This window comes from Trichomycterus rosablanca, chromosome 10, assembly GCF_030014385.1.
Source record: "Trichomycterus rosablanca isolate fTriRos1 chromosome 10, fTriRos1.hap1, whole genome shotgun sequence".
In the NCBI taxonomy this organism is placed as follows: domain Eukaryota; kingdom Metazoa; phylum Chordata; class Actinopteri; order Siluriformes; family Trichomycteridae; genus Trichomycterus; species Trichomycterus rosablanca.
The window spans coordinates 9597490-9611887 of record NC_085997.1 but is presented as its reverse complement, the minus strand read 5'-3'; the positions used below and the strand labels follow the sequence as shown (position 1 = coordinate 9611887).

The window sequence follows — 14398 nt, the reverse complement described above, 5'->3', positions numbered from 1 at the left end:
GTAGAAACAAGGAGGTGGTTTTAATGTTATGGCTGATCGGTGTACAGTGTATCACAAAAGTGAGTACACCCCTCACATTTCTGCAAATATTTCATTATATCTTTTCATGGGACAACACTATAGACATGAAACTTGGATATAACTTAGAGTAGTCAGTGTACAGCTTGTATAGCAGTGTAGATTTACTGTCTTCTGAAAATAACTCAACACACAGCCATTAATGTCTAAATGGCTGGCAACATAAGTGAGTACACCCCACAGTGAACATGTCCAAATTGTGCCCAAAGTGTCAATATTTTGTGTGACCACCATTATTATCCAGCACTGCCTTAACCCTCCTGGGCATGGAATTCACCAGAGCTGCACAGGTTGCTACTGGAATCCTCCTCCACTCCTCCATGATGACATCACGGAGCTGGTGGATGTTAGACACCTTGAACTCCTCCACCTTTCACTTGAGGATGCGCCACAGGTGCTCAATTGGGTTTAGTCTATCACCTTTACCTTCAGCTTCCTCAGCAAGGCAGTTGTCATCTTGGAGGTTGTGTTTGGGGTCGTTATCCTGTTGGAAAACTGCCATGAGGCCCAGTTTTCGAATGGCGGGGATCATGCTCTGTTTCAGAATGTCACAGTACATGTTGGAATTCATGTTTCCCTCAATGAACTGCAGCTCCCCAGTGCCAGCAACACTCATGCAGCCCAAGACCATGATGCTACCACCACCATGCTTGACTGTAGGCAAGATACAGTTGTCTTGGTACTTCTCACCAGGGCGCCGCCACACATGCTGGACACCATCTGAGCCAAACAAGTTTATCTTGGTCTCGTCAGACCACAGGGCATTCCAGTAATCCATGTTCTTGGACTGCTTGTCTTCAGCAAACTGTTTGCGGGCTTTCTTGTGCGTCAGCTTCCTTCTGGGATGACGACCATGCAGACCGAGTTGATGCAGTGTGCGGCGTATGGTCTGAGCACTGACAGGCTGACCTCCCACGTCTTCAACCTCTGCAGCAATGCTGGCAGCACTCATGTGTCTATTTTTTAAAGCCAACCTCTGGATATGACGCCGAACACGTGGACTCAACTTCTTTGGTCGACCCTGGCGAAGCCTGTTCCGAGTGGAACCTGTCCTGGAAAACCGCTGTATGACCTTGGCCACCATGCTGTAGCTCAGTTTCAGGGTGTTAGCAATCTTCTTATAGCCCAGGCCATCTTTGTGGAGAGCAACAATTCTATTTCTCACATCCTCAGAGAGTTCTTTGCCATGAGGTGCCATGTTGAATATCCAGTGGCCAGTATGAGAGAATTGTACCCAAAACACCAAATTTAACAGCCCTGCTCCCCATTTACACCTGGGACCTTGACACATGACACCAGGGAGGGACAACGACACATTTGGGCACAATTTGGACATGTTCACTGTGGGGTGTACTCACTTATGTTGCCAGCTATTTAGACATTAATGGCTGTGTTGAGTTATTTTCAGAAGACAGTAAATCTACACTGCTATACAAGTTGTACACTGACTACTCTAAGTTATATCCAAGTTTCATGTCTATAGTGTTGTCCCATGAAAAGATATAATGAAATATTTGCAGAAATGTGAGGGGTGTATACTCACTTTTGTGATACACTGTATGCGTGGCTTTCCTCCGGGTTTGAAAATGTGCCAGTAGGTGTAATTGCTGCTCTAAATTGCACCTGTATGTGTGAGTGAGTGGATAAATTAGTGTGTGATGCTTTGCGATGGTTTGACGCGCCCTGTCCAGGGTGTATTTTTGTCTCGAGCCCAGTGTTCGTGACACTGGACCCACGCTTGCCCTGTAATGCTGAATATCAATACAGGCAAATGAAGCGCATTTAAAAAAGCTTTAAAGCATTCTTAAAAAATGATCAGGCCAACCTTTTTAAAAAGTAGATCCCGATGACCTGTTGACTGAAATAGTAGATCCCAAGCCACAGAAGTGTGGGCACCAGTTTTACATTGGCTACGGTTTAAAAAGACGTACCAAGAATGGCCTGTAGATGGCGCACTGTAGTCGTTTTTAAAAGCAAGCCAATTATGCCACCGAACTTAAATATGTACAATACTTTATAATGTATCAATTGTAACAGTATCAAATAATAAAACATTATAAAAAATTATAAGTTTATGCGTTTCTGTCAAAACAAAACAAAAAAGGTATGTAAACAAAACTGTTTGAGCGTAAATAGGGCGTTACTGACATTGTAACACGGACAGACTAGCCTTATGGTTAATGCTGCAAAGAATTTTACCGTAATTTCATCTTTTCAGATTGCAAAATGATCATAATGTTTGTGCACTGGAGAATGTGGGCATCGATCCCACTACCTCTCGCATGCTAAGCGAGCGCTCTACCATTTGAGCTAATTCCCCTTACACAAAACTTTCCTTTACCCTTTGTAAATTGTAATGTACTAACAGAGTGTTAATGCTGCATTATAAAGTGAGAGTGCAACATGTTAAAGCTCACGTACTCTTTTCTATATTATGCATTGTTTTTCATTAAAATGTTATGTGCATTTATATGTGGCAAAATAAAAAAATCCATAAAAATCAAATTGAGTTAGCAAAGAACCTTAAATTATACTAAAGAGTTCTTCAGTAGAAACAGTTCTACCAAGAACACCTAAAAGAACCCTTAAGAAACACTTCTTAGTGCTACATACATCAGTTGTATTCCACACAGGTCAGCATGCGATGAAACTTTGCTCGAAACAGACATCGTTTTACTTTCTAACTGTATTCATATTATGTCATCTAGTGGACAATTGAATAGCCTACAACGAGCACAAACAGGGTTTGAGTTCTTAATGAATAATAATTAATCTTAAAAAATAATCCAGTCAGTTAAAAACCCAACAAGAAGGCTGTACCTAATACACTCAGACTAGAGAAAACACACCCTAACATGCTAGTGCTGTTACAGTGCTAAGAATGATCCACCCAAAATCATTATTTGGTCAGTTGGAGATCTCATATGGGGCTCCCTTTCTATTGAATTTTGGTTTACAGCCTAGTGACAAAGTGTACAGTGCAGCAGATGGGTTACAGTCAGTACATTTACAATACATGATAATGTGAAAATATTAAGCAGTTTACGGGTTCGAATCCCACTTCTGACAGCTCATGATTTAAACAAATCTACTTCTTTAGAGGACACAGCCATCAGGGAATACAGTTTTCATCAAAGGGTGAACATGGTCTGCAACAATGCTGAGGTAGGTGGTACGTGTCAAAGTAAATTCCACATGGATGCCAGGACCCAGGCTTTTGATCTCTGAGAAACTGAATCATGTATTCATCCTGATCTTGCTCTGTTTATTGTTGCAGCTCTGCTGGAGGGTTATTTTTTTGGTGTTTGTGGTGGTGGGGTCTTTGTTCCCATTTTGGTTTATTTAGTATATGATGTACATTACATCCATTTAAATATGTACTTAAATACTTAAATATCCATTTAAGTATGTTTATTCAGCGTCCATTTACATTGTTACAGCAGTATTTTACGACAAAAATGGAAATGTTCACATTATTGAAATGGATGTAAAGTACATCATATACTAAATAAACCAAAATGGGAACAAAGACCCCACCACCACCACCACCACCACAAACACCAAGAAAATAACCCTCCAGCAGAGCTGCAACAAGAACAGGACAATCTCCTACAGGTCCAACAAAATCAAAGAAAAAATGCACTTCATAAAAGACCTCACATTGTTCGTCCTAAAGGCTAAGATCAAGGTTTTAAATAAACTGAGTCTGTGATGGTTTAAAAACAACGCATAATATAGAAAAGAGTACGTGAGCTTAAACACGTTGCACCCTCACTTTATAATGCAGCATCAACACTCTGTTAGTACATTACAATTTACAAATCCTAAAAGAAGGTTCTGTGTAAGGGGAATTAGCTCAAATGGTAGAGCGCTCGCTTAGCATGCGAGAGGTAGTGGGATCGATGCCCACATTCTCCAATGCCAAAACATTATGATCACTTAAGGGCAACACATAATATGAAAGTCGTTGCTCACTGAAATGCTGCTTCAAACATTAGGTCAGTCTGTAAGTTCTACAGCGACAGTTATGCTCTATTTTTACTCAAATCGTTTGGTTTAAAGACCTTTTTTGACTTGTTTAAATTGACAAATATAGCGCCCCCTAGCACCCCTGGCTGTATTTGGAAAGCGCTCCCTGACTTCTTTTATTTGTTTAAGAAATCTCTTTCTTTGTGGTAATGTAAGGATTTAAAAGGGCCACTACTTATCAGTACTTATGGTTATTTTATATTTAAGCTATACTCTTATTTAAACTGAAAAAACTACTTCAATTACCCTATATATATGTGGTACTAACCTTGCACAAAAAAAACACCATTTACTAACACCATTTACAGTAGCTGTACTAACATTATCCCTGACTCACATACCAAACTTGTATACGTTAATAATACTTAAACAAATTAACTATTTACTCATTTACACAATCATTAATATGCATTTCAAACCCCAATATATTTTACAAAAATGTTATAATACAGATTCACTCAAATTACCATCAGTAATATTCAAAACATTATCAATCTCTCCTAAGTTAGGTAAATAACTAACTAAAAAAAGGGTACCCAAAATTACCGTTGCAGGCCTGATCCAACCTAATAGTCCCAATCAGCACAGATCACGAAGTATATTTGGTTGGTTGTGGTGGAGCTGTCCATGTTCTTTGTTTACATGGATGAAACAGAAAAAATCCCCCAGTCTTTTTCCTTTTGATCTTGGATGAAACAATCAGAGTTTATCCGATGCTTTTAATCCACTGTAATCATCACAGCTGCTGAGGAAGCGTACTGCCTTCAATGTCCATGCACGAAAACTCAAGAGACGAAGTTCACGGCTGATACAGCATAAACAATGTCACTAATCGACTGCAAGATGTTAATATAAGACTCACTGTCCGTTTGTCTTAATGCATCAAGAGAGATAAATCCTAAACAGGTGTTTTACCCGCTTACATGACACTTGTTTCACATCACGCTATTTTCTCCACTTTTTTCTTCTTTTCCACCCACTTTCTCCCGCTCTTTTCCCGACCTGTGACAGTTCATGCTGATTGGCTTAAAAATAAATCAAGGGAGGGCTATACATACACTTTACTTTAAACAGCATAAAACAACCAGAACATTATTTACAGAACAAATAAGAACAACTTATTTACTAGATATAAATTAACATAAACAAAATATTAGTTATGCCCAAATTTTAATTGGGCTACACAAACACACAATAACTTATAATTCTCCAATTTTGAAATGTCTCGGAGTTTTATCTGAAATGACTTTTTATTAAAGTAGAGGTACGTGACTTTTTAATGGTTTTTCTTCTGGTGAAACTGCTTCATAGAAGATGAACAGCTGAAACTCACGACATTCCCTTTAAAATGCAGCATCAACCCTTAAGTCAGTCTATCAGTGGTACAAAGACAGTTTTGATTGGGTTTAGATCGTCCTAAAGGCTGTGATAAATAGAGTCTGTGATGGTTTAAAAGCAAGGTATAATACAGAAAAGAGTATGTGAGCTTAAACACGTTGCACCCTCACTTTATAATGCAGCATCAACGCTCTGATAGTACATTACAATTGACAAAAGGCTAAAGGGGGTTTTAAAGGTGCTTTAAAGGTGAAGGCTGTTGCTGTTTACACACAAAGAAAAACATCTCTGGAGGAGAATTTTGCACGATTGTTTTCCAGTCATTAAAATGTAATGTGCATTTATATGTGGCAAGAGAAAAAAAAATCCATAAAAATCAAATTGAGTTAGCAAAGAACCTTGAATTCTACTAAAGGGTTCTTCAAGTAGCAACAGTTCTACCAAGAACACAAAAAGAATCCTTAAGAAACACTTCTTAGTGCTACATACATCAGTTGTATTCTAGAGGCGACCGAATCACAGCCGTGATGTTATTCGCGATAACACACTCCCTCTCGTGTTCTATTGCTTGATTCTAACGCAATATTAACTGTATTCATATTATTCCATCTAATGGACGATTGAATAGCCTACAACAAGCACAAACAGGGTTTGAGTTCTTAATAAATAATCCAGTCAGTTAAAAACCCAACAAGAAGGCTGTACCTAATACACTCATACCAGAGAAAACAAACCCTAACATGCTAGTGCCGTTACAGTGCTAACAATGGTCCACCCAAAAACATTATTTGGTCAGTTGGAGTGCTCATATGGGGTTCCCTTTCTATTGATATATGATTTACAACCTAGTGACAAAGTGTACAGTGCAGCAAATGGGTTACAATCAGGAAATTTACCATACATAATAATGTGAAAAGATTAAGCAGTTCGTACAAATGGTGGTGTCGATGGTACCCAAGCTAGTCAGGATGAGGTCTAAAACGCTAAGTTCAGGTCACAGTGTCCCATGAGGCGTGGGTTTGAATCCCACTTCTGACTGCTAGTGCTTTATACAAATTTATGTCTTGAACCCTCTAACATACATAACAATGTGAAAAGATTCAGCACTTTGTACAAACCTTTGGCCATGTGGGAGTGTTGTTGGTAATTGGCATTAGGACCTCGTAAGCATGTCAGGATGGCCGAGCGGTCTAAGGCGCTGCGTTCAGGTCGCAGTCTCCCCTGGCGGCGAGAGTTCGTATCCCACTTCTGACATCTCAAGCTTTATACAAAGTTACTTCTTCAGAGTCAACAGCCATCAGAGAATACAGTTTGCATGAAAGGGTGTACATGGTCTGCAACAATGCTGAGGTAGGTGGTACGTGTCAAAGTAACATCCACATGGATGCCAGGACTTTGGTTTTTGATCTCTAAAAATGTGAGAAATTTAAACATGTATTCATCCTGATCATAAAGTATGTTTATTCAGCGTCTATTTACATTGTTACAGAAGTATTTTACAATTGAAATGTTCACATTATTTAAATGTATGTAAAGTACATTGTATACTAGCTGTTTACTTTTTTCCCTAAGTAAAAACTGTCATTACCTCAACATGTCATTACCAACACATAACTTCTTGTGATGGTAAAGACACTTAGTGATGGTAATAACAGGTTTTTAGTTTCACCATCACTATCTTGTTATCTCTTTAATAATTAAAGCTAATTAAAGCTAAATAAGCATAATGGTTTTATTATACAAGGAAACATTAATTTTCACTGATTAGTCAATATGGCCCACAAGATATCAGCAGAGATCCAAAAAAATATCAGTAATTACATGAAAAAGAAAAGGTAAGTTTAAAGTAATATCACAACCTTCAAAATGGGAACAAGGGAGCATCGTAAGGGGAATTAGCTCAAATGGTAGAGCGCTCGCTTAGCATGTGAGAGGTAGCGGGATCGATGCCCGCATTCTCCAGTGCAGATACATTATGATTATTTAAGGGTATCATGTAATATGAAACTCGTTGCGGCATCGCTTAATGAAACGCAGCATCAAAAATTATGATCAGGATTTAAGTGAGTCTTTAAGGCAACAAAAAATATGTGGGTATTAATATCTAAAACTATCTAAGCCTATTATTAGGCTACACATAAATATAGATTTAAACTGTCCTCTATTTACTACAGTCTGTTTGAAACAACTAGTTGGTGTGGAGAACATGTTACACACACAGAGCGCTATTATTTCAAGCTTATCAAGTACATGGTATTTCACTTAATAACATCTCACAAAGTACAAATTCTTCAACTTTCTAATTAAACCATGTTGTACGGGACATTACCGCTTACCTAATGCAGTAATAAACAACTTGCCCAAACAGGGACTTGAACCCTGGACCCTCAGATTAAAAGTCTGACGCTCTACCGACTGAGCTACCCGGGCTCTGCAAGTTGCTTTAACCCTCACAAGGACGTGACTTGAATTACAAACTTTAACATACGTTGTCCTGTAGAACAGTTCCAGCAAGAACACCAAAAAAAACCCTTAAGAAACACTTCTTAGTACTACATACATTAGTTGTATTCCACACAGGTCAGCATGCGACATCGTTTTACTTTCTAACTGTATTCATATTATGCCATCTATATTACGGTGGCCCGCTGAGTTAAAACACAATAACATTTACAAAACAAACAAAAGCTGACAACACAACAACAATAAGGAAAAACACGAATATATTAAGAGACAACACAAATTCTTTAAGGTGGAACGCAATTACATTAAGGGAGAACACAACGAAATTAAGGAAACACGAATACACACTACACTACATCTAGTGGTCGATTGAATAGCCTACAACCAGCTCAAACAGGGTTTGAGTTATTAACAAATAATCCAGTCAGTTAAAAACCCAACAAGAAGGCTGTACCTAATACATTCATACCAGAGAAAACACACCCTAACATGCTAGTGCCGTTACAGTGCTAACAATGGTCCACCCAAAAACATTATTTGGTCAGTTGGAGTGCTCATATGGGGCTCCCTTTCTATTGATATATGATGTGGTGTCAACGGTACCCAAGCTAGTCAGGATGCGGTCTAAGGTGCTGCGTTCAGGTCACAGTCTCTCATTGAGGCGTGGGTTTGAATCTCACTTCTGACAGCTCATGCTTTATACAAATTTACATCTTTAACCCTCTACCATACATAATAATATGAAAAGATACAACAGTTCATCTAAAGCTTAGTCCACATGGGGGTGTTGTGGGATTGGTATTAGACCTTTGCAAGCAGGTCAGGATGGTTGAGTGGTCTAAGGTGCTGTGTTTAGTTTGCAGTTTCCCCTGGAGGCCTGGGTTCGAATTCCACTTCTAATGTTTTACATTTACATTTTCTGCATTTAGCAGACGCTCTCATCCAGAGCGACTTACAGAAGTGCTTCCATAGTAAACATTTCATTTCTCAAGTTTTAGTAAACAACAGTCAAAGAACACAAATCTGCTGAAACCTGTTAGAACCAAAGTGTTTTTTTTGTTTTTGTTTTTTTGGAAATGGAAAAAAAATGTTAGTAAATAAGTACAAGTCAGCTTAAGTGCTTAGTAAAAAGGTGGGTTTTTAATCGTTTTTTAAAGACAGCAAGAGACTCAGATGTTCAGACAGACAGAGGAAGTTCATTCCACCACTTGGGTGCTAGAACAGAGAAGAGCCTTGATGCTTGTCTTCCTTTAGTCCTGGGTGGGGGCTCAAGTCGAGCGAGACTAGTGGCTCGGAGGTTGCGTGGTACAGAGCGGGGTTTGATTAGACCCCGATGGTAGCTTGGGGCTGGTCCATTTTTGGCTTTGTAGGCGAGCATCAGTGTTTTAAACTGAATGCGTGCAGCTACAGCTCAAATTAACATCTTTAACCCTCTACCATACATAATAATGTGAAAAGATTTGTTTCAAGATTGTTTCAAAGTTATTGCATGTTTGTCAATTAAAAAAATTAATAAAGATCTTTAAACTAAACGATGAATGAAAATAGAGCGAAAACTGACCTCATTTTTGACGCAGCGTTTCAGTGAGCAATGACGAAACGAGTCTTACATTACGTGTTGCCTTTAAATGATCATAATGTTTCTGCATTGGAGAATGCGGGCATCGATCCCGCTACCTCTCGCACGCGAAGCAAGCACTCTACCAATTAAGCTAATTCCCCATATAAAGAACTCGCCTTTACCCTTTGTAAATTGTAATGTACTAACAGATCATTGATGCTGCATTATAAAGTGGGGGTTCAACGTGTTTAAGCTCACGTACTCACGTTTATCGCAGCCTTTAGGACGAACTGAACCAAATCGTAACTTTGTACCACTGACAGACTGTCTTAAGGGTTGATGCTGCATTATGTAGGGGCCAAAATAGTGCAGGATATACCAACTGTTTAGTGCAGTGCAATAACAAAGCAGCTCTGTGAAGCAATAACTAAAATTATGATGCATGTCATTCAACATAAAATATGTAGGTATTAATATCTAAAACTCAGTGCATTATTAGGCTGCACATAAATATAGATTTAAACGGTCCTATATTTACTACAGTCTGTTTAAAACAACTAGTTGGTGTGGAGAACATGTTACACATGCAGTGTGCAATTATTTCAAGCTTATCAAGTACATGCTATTTTACTTAGAAATATCTCACAAAGTACAAATTCTTCATCATTCTAAACAAAGCATGTAGTACGGGACATTACCACTTACCTAATACAGTAAGAAACAACTCACCCGAACAGGGACTTGAATCCTGGACCCTCAGATTAAAAGTCTGATGCTCTACCGACTGAGCTATCCAGGTTCTCAACTCATGATGTTTACCAGTTTGGTGTAGCTTGTGCTCCATCACAAGTGTGGTGACTGCACTTGCAACCTCTTTGACTTCTATTGGAAAATGCAGGTAGAAATTGCATACGTAGTTGCTCGTTTCGATCTGCCCCTTACCCAGTGGTAGTGTGGCCGAGCGGTCTAAGGCGCTGGATTAAGGCTCCAGTCTCTTCGGGGGCATGGGTTCGAATCCCACCGCTGCCAACTCATGCTTTTCAACGCCGGCTCCATGTTTACCCACCCAATGCAACGTATACTCAATCACTATCCCAAGTGTGGCACATGCCCTTTTTGACCCACAACCTTTCTTAACTTTTTTTTTTATGTAACTGTGCACACAAACCTTAACTTGGTGTACCTTTGTATCGTTGCTGTTATCTCTAGCATCACTCTGACTACATGCAACTATGATATAATAGGAAACATAATAAAAAAAAAAAATTTTACTCACCCAATAACTGTGTTTATATCTAAAATGGAACGCAGACACTGTGAAAACAGCATACGTTCTAAAGCCAATGAGCTTTTAAACAAGCTCAAACACACCGATGCACCACGGAGTCTTAAATTAAGCATACAGCATGATGGTTTAGCAGAAGAAATGTTGTAAGAAAGGAAGCCCTTAAATACTGACCGTCTTGTTGCTCTGCTTGCAAGCTTACTGTAACAAAAGAATGGTCGTGTATCTGATGGGTTAAGATTAGTCGCTACTCCAACAGTTCTTCGCTGTGGCTGGTTAAATGCTGGAAATTACCGCTTACCTAATGCAATAGGAAGCAACTCACTCGAACAGGGACTTGAACCCTGGACCCTCAGATTAAATGTCTGATGCTCTACTGACTGACCTATCCAGGCTCTGCAACCTGCTTTAATCCTCACAAGAATGTGACTTAAATTACAAACTTTAACATATGTTGTCCTGTAGAACTTCAATTAATATAAAATGTTTTTATTTCTGTTTCGGCTCTCTTGAAGGCGATTATATCAAGTTTTAGGTGAAGTATGTTGCTGCTTACACACACAAAAAAAAACATCTCAGGAGGAGAATTTTTGCAGGTAGATTACAAACAGATTCCTTTCTTTCACCTTTTTCCTTTTTTTCCTGTATCAATTGCACGATTGTTTTCCAGTGCTTATATGTTATGTGCATTTATATGTGGCAAGAAAAAAAAATCCATAAAAATCTAATTGAGTTAGCAAAGAACCTTAAATTATACTAAAGAGTTCTTCAAGTAGAAACAGTTCTAGCAAAAACACAAAAAACTATGAGAGGCCGTGTAGGCCATAATTCTAAGTTGATTTCTCACACACACACCATCATACTCTCACACACACACCATCATACTCTCTCACACACACCATCATACTCTCACACACACACCATCATACTCTCACACACACACCATCATACTCTCTCACACACACCATCATACTCTCACACACACACCATCATACTCTCTCACACACACCATCATACTCTCACACACACACCATCATACTCTCACACACACACCATCATACTCTCTCACACACACCATCATACTCTCACACACACACCATCATACTCTCTCACACACACCATCATACTCTCACACACACACCATCATACTCTCTCACACACACACCATCATACTCTCTCACACACACCATCATACTCTCTCACACACACCATCATACTCTCACACACACACCATCATACTCTCACACACACACCATCATACTCTCTCACACACACCATCATACTCTCTCACACACACCATCATACTCTCTCACACACACCATCATACTCTCTCACACACACCATCATACTCTCACACACACCATCATACTCTCACACACACACCATCATACTCTCACACACACACCATCATACTCTCACACACACACCATCATACACACACCATCATACTCTCTCACACACACCATCATACACACACCATCATACTCTCACACACACACCATCATACTCTCACACACACACCATCATACTCTCACACACACACACCATCATACTCTCTCACACACACACCATCATACTCTCTCACACACACCATCATACTCTCACACACACACCATCATACTCTCACACACACACCATCATACACACACCATCATACTCTCTCACACACACCATCATACTCTCTCACACACACCATCATACTCTCACACACACACACCATCATACTCTCATACATGGTTTACTATACTCTGTCACATATACTACTATACCCTCTTACAACTATAATCACACTTTCTTTTATTTACTATTATACTCTCATACACACAGCACTATTTTCTCTTGCACATATAACTATAGCTACTTAAACATGCATTATGTGCTTTCATGATAATCTGTGTAAAAGAGAATAGTAGTATATGTATGTAAGTTTGGTAGTCTGTGTAAGGGACGTTAACACTGTATGTAAAACAAAGATCTACTGTATGTGTAAGAGAATATTATTATATGTAAGCGTAATAAATAGTGTATGTGAATGCAAATAATCATGTTTATGGAACAGAATGATAGTGAATGTAAGACAGAATGATAGTGCATGTGAATAAGAATAGTTGTATGTGTGAGAGAGTTTGATTGTATGTGTGAGAGAGTTTGATTGATACGGAAACGAGTTTGATTGAAACGGAAGTAATGTTAAATTCTCAGTACCTGATTGGTTAATAGAAGACGCGGGATTTCACAGACATGTCCCGCCTTCCTCATTATTACTGATAGGAGAGGATAGTGGACCGAGAGAGAATCAATGGAGCTTCGGCCTGTTAACATTTTAAACTTTTCCACCGCTGCCACATCCATGTCAGAAATGTGGATTTAAACCCGACAGCCCGACAGGAGTCTAAACGCGACCGCGGAGGAAGAGATGCGGTGAAGCTTTATATCCGAACCATCAGCCAGGTGCTGACCTCCATATCAGCCTCAACCACAGAGAGCAGCGGCTCCAGAGTCAGGGAACAGGTAAGTTCACTAAACATGATTAAACTCATTTAGCTTCTGATAGATTCAGGTTTAGATTGGGATATTTTATAAATATTCGTCTTTGTAAGGGACCGTCTGCAAATTACACGTTTTAAACGTTCTAGTAATGCCAAACTAAGTAAGTGAGTTCTCATAAAGCACATTTATAAGAAACTTTGTTTTGGAAGCTTTCTTAAAGAACAATAAATAAAATTACTTTATCGTTTTAATGGCTATAGTTGCTCCACATTAATGTGTCACTACATTCGAGTCGAATTACATGGAACTTTTGGACTCTTCCCTATGTAGGTCTTAATAAGTAAAATAAAATATAGATTCATTTTATATACACAATCATAAACAAGCTGCTGCACATGGAAAGCTACAGACTTACAGTCTAACATTTCAAAATCTGTCTCAGTGCTCATTCTAACTTAGTCACTTGTACTATTAAAGTTTGTTATATTTCTTTTATTACAGAAAATGTAATTCATTATAGATTGAGACCAAGCTCTCTTGAGTAACTGTTCTCTAAATATTTGATTGGGTGAATTGCTATAGACTGGTTTTGAAACTAAATTCAATTTTTGTGATTTCAGTATTGAACTTTTGATGGCATGAGGAAACAAACTGGTTTCACCAAAGTTGCACGAGGGCCAGAAACTAAATGGCTTCATGATTGACAATACATTTACATCAAAGGCAGTGTACATTAGACAATGACACATTTACGGTAAGTTATTTAAAAATAATGTAAGCAGTATGTTTATATTGCATATTATTAATAATAATAAGTAATTTGTAGCATTTAGATTTCATGGTTTGGCAATAGGCTAACCCCCAACATTTTCTAAATGCATTGTGTGTGTGTTTGTTTTGTTTGTTTTTAGTTTGTCACCACAGATTTAGAGGACAGTGGTGTGGAGGTTGACACGACAACAGCATCTAGTGACCACAGAAGTACCACACCAGTCATTGTATGACTACAAGGGCTAAGGATACCTTAATCCACCTGAGTGACAAATTATTTGCTGTTGAGACTGTTCTGAAATATTTGGTTTCTGCATGCAACAATAAATAAGAAACATTTGTTTGCTTGGGACAAGATCTTTGTTAACCAGTATAATAGTGAT

At 38.7% G+C, this 14398-nt stretch overlaps 4 non-coding genes across 4 annotated transcripts; 2 read left to right on the top strand and 2 right to left on the bottom strand.

Moving 5' to 3' along the window:
- Positions 1-2325: 2325 nt before the first annotated feature.
- trnaa-agc (transfer RNA alanine (anticodon AGC)) lies at positions 2326-2398 on the bottom strand. Its single transcript has one exon. It is a non-coding gene; the product is annotated as a tRNA-Ala (tRNA).
- A 1525-nt stretch (positions 2399-3923) lies between these two features.
- trnaa-agc (transfer RNA alanine (anticodon AGC)) lies at positions 3924-3996 on the top strand. The gene has a single exon. It is a non-coding gene; the product is annotated as a tRNA-Ala (tRNA).
- Positions 3997-7802: 3806 nt separating this feature from the next.
- On the bottom strand, positions 7803-7875 carry trnak-uuu (transfer RNA lysine (anticodon UUU)). The gene has a single exon. It is a non-coding gene; the product is annotated as a tRNA-Lys (tRNA).
- Positions 7876-10416: 2541 nt separating this feature from the next.
- On the top strand, positions 10417-10498 carry trnal-aag (transfer RNA leucine (anticodon AAG)). Its single transcript has one exon. It is a non-coding gene; the product is annotated as a tRNA-Leu (tRNA).
- Positions 10499-14398: the final 3900 nt, after the last annotated feature.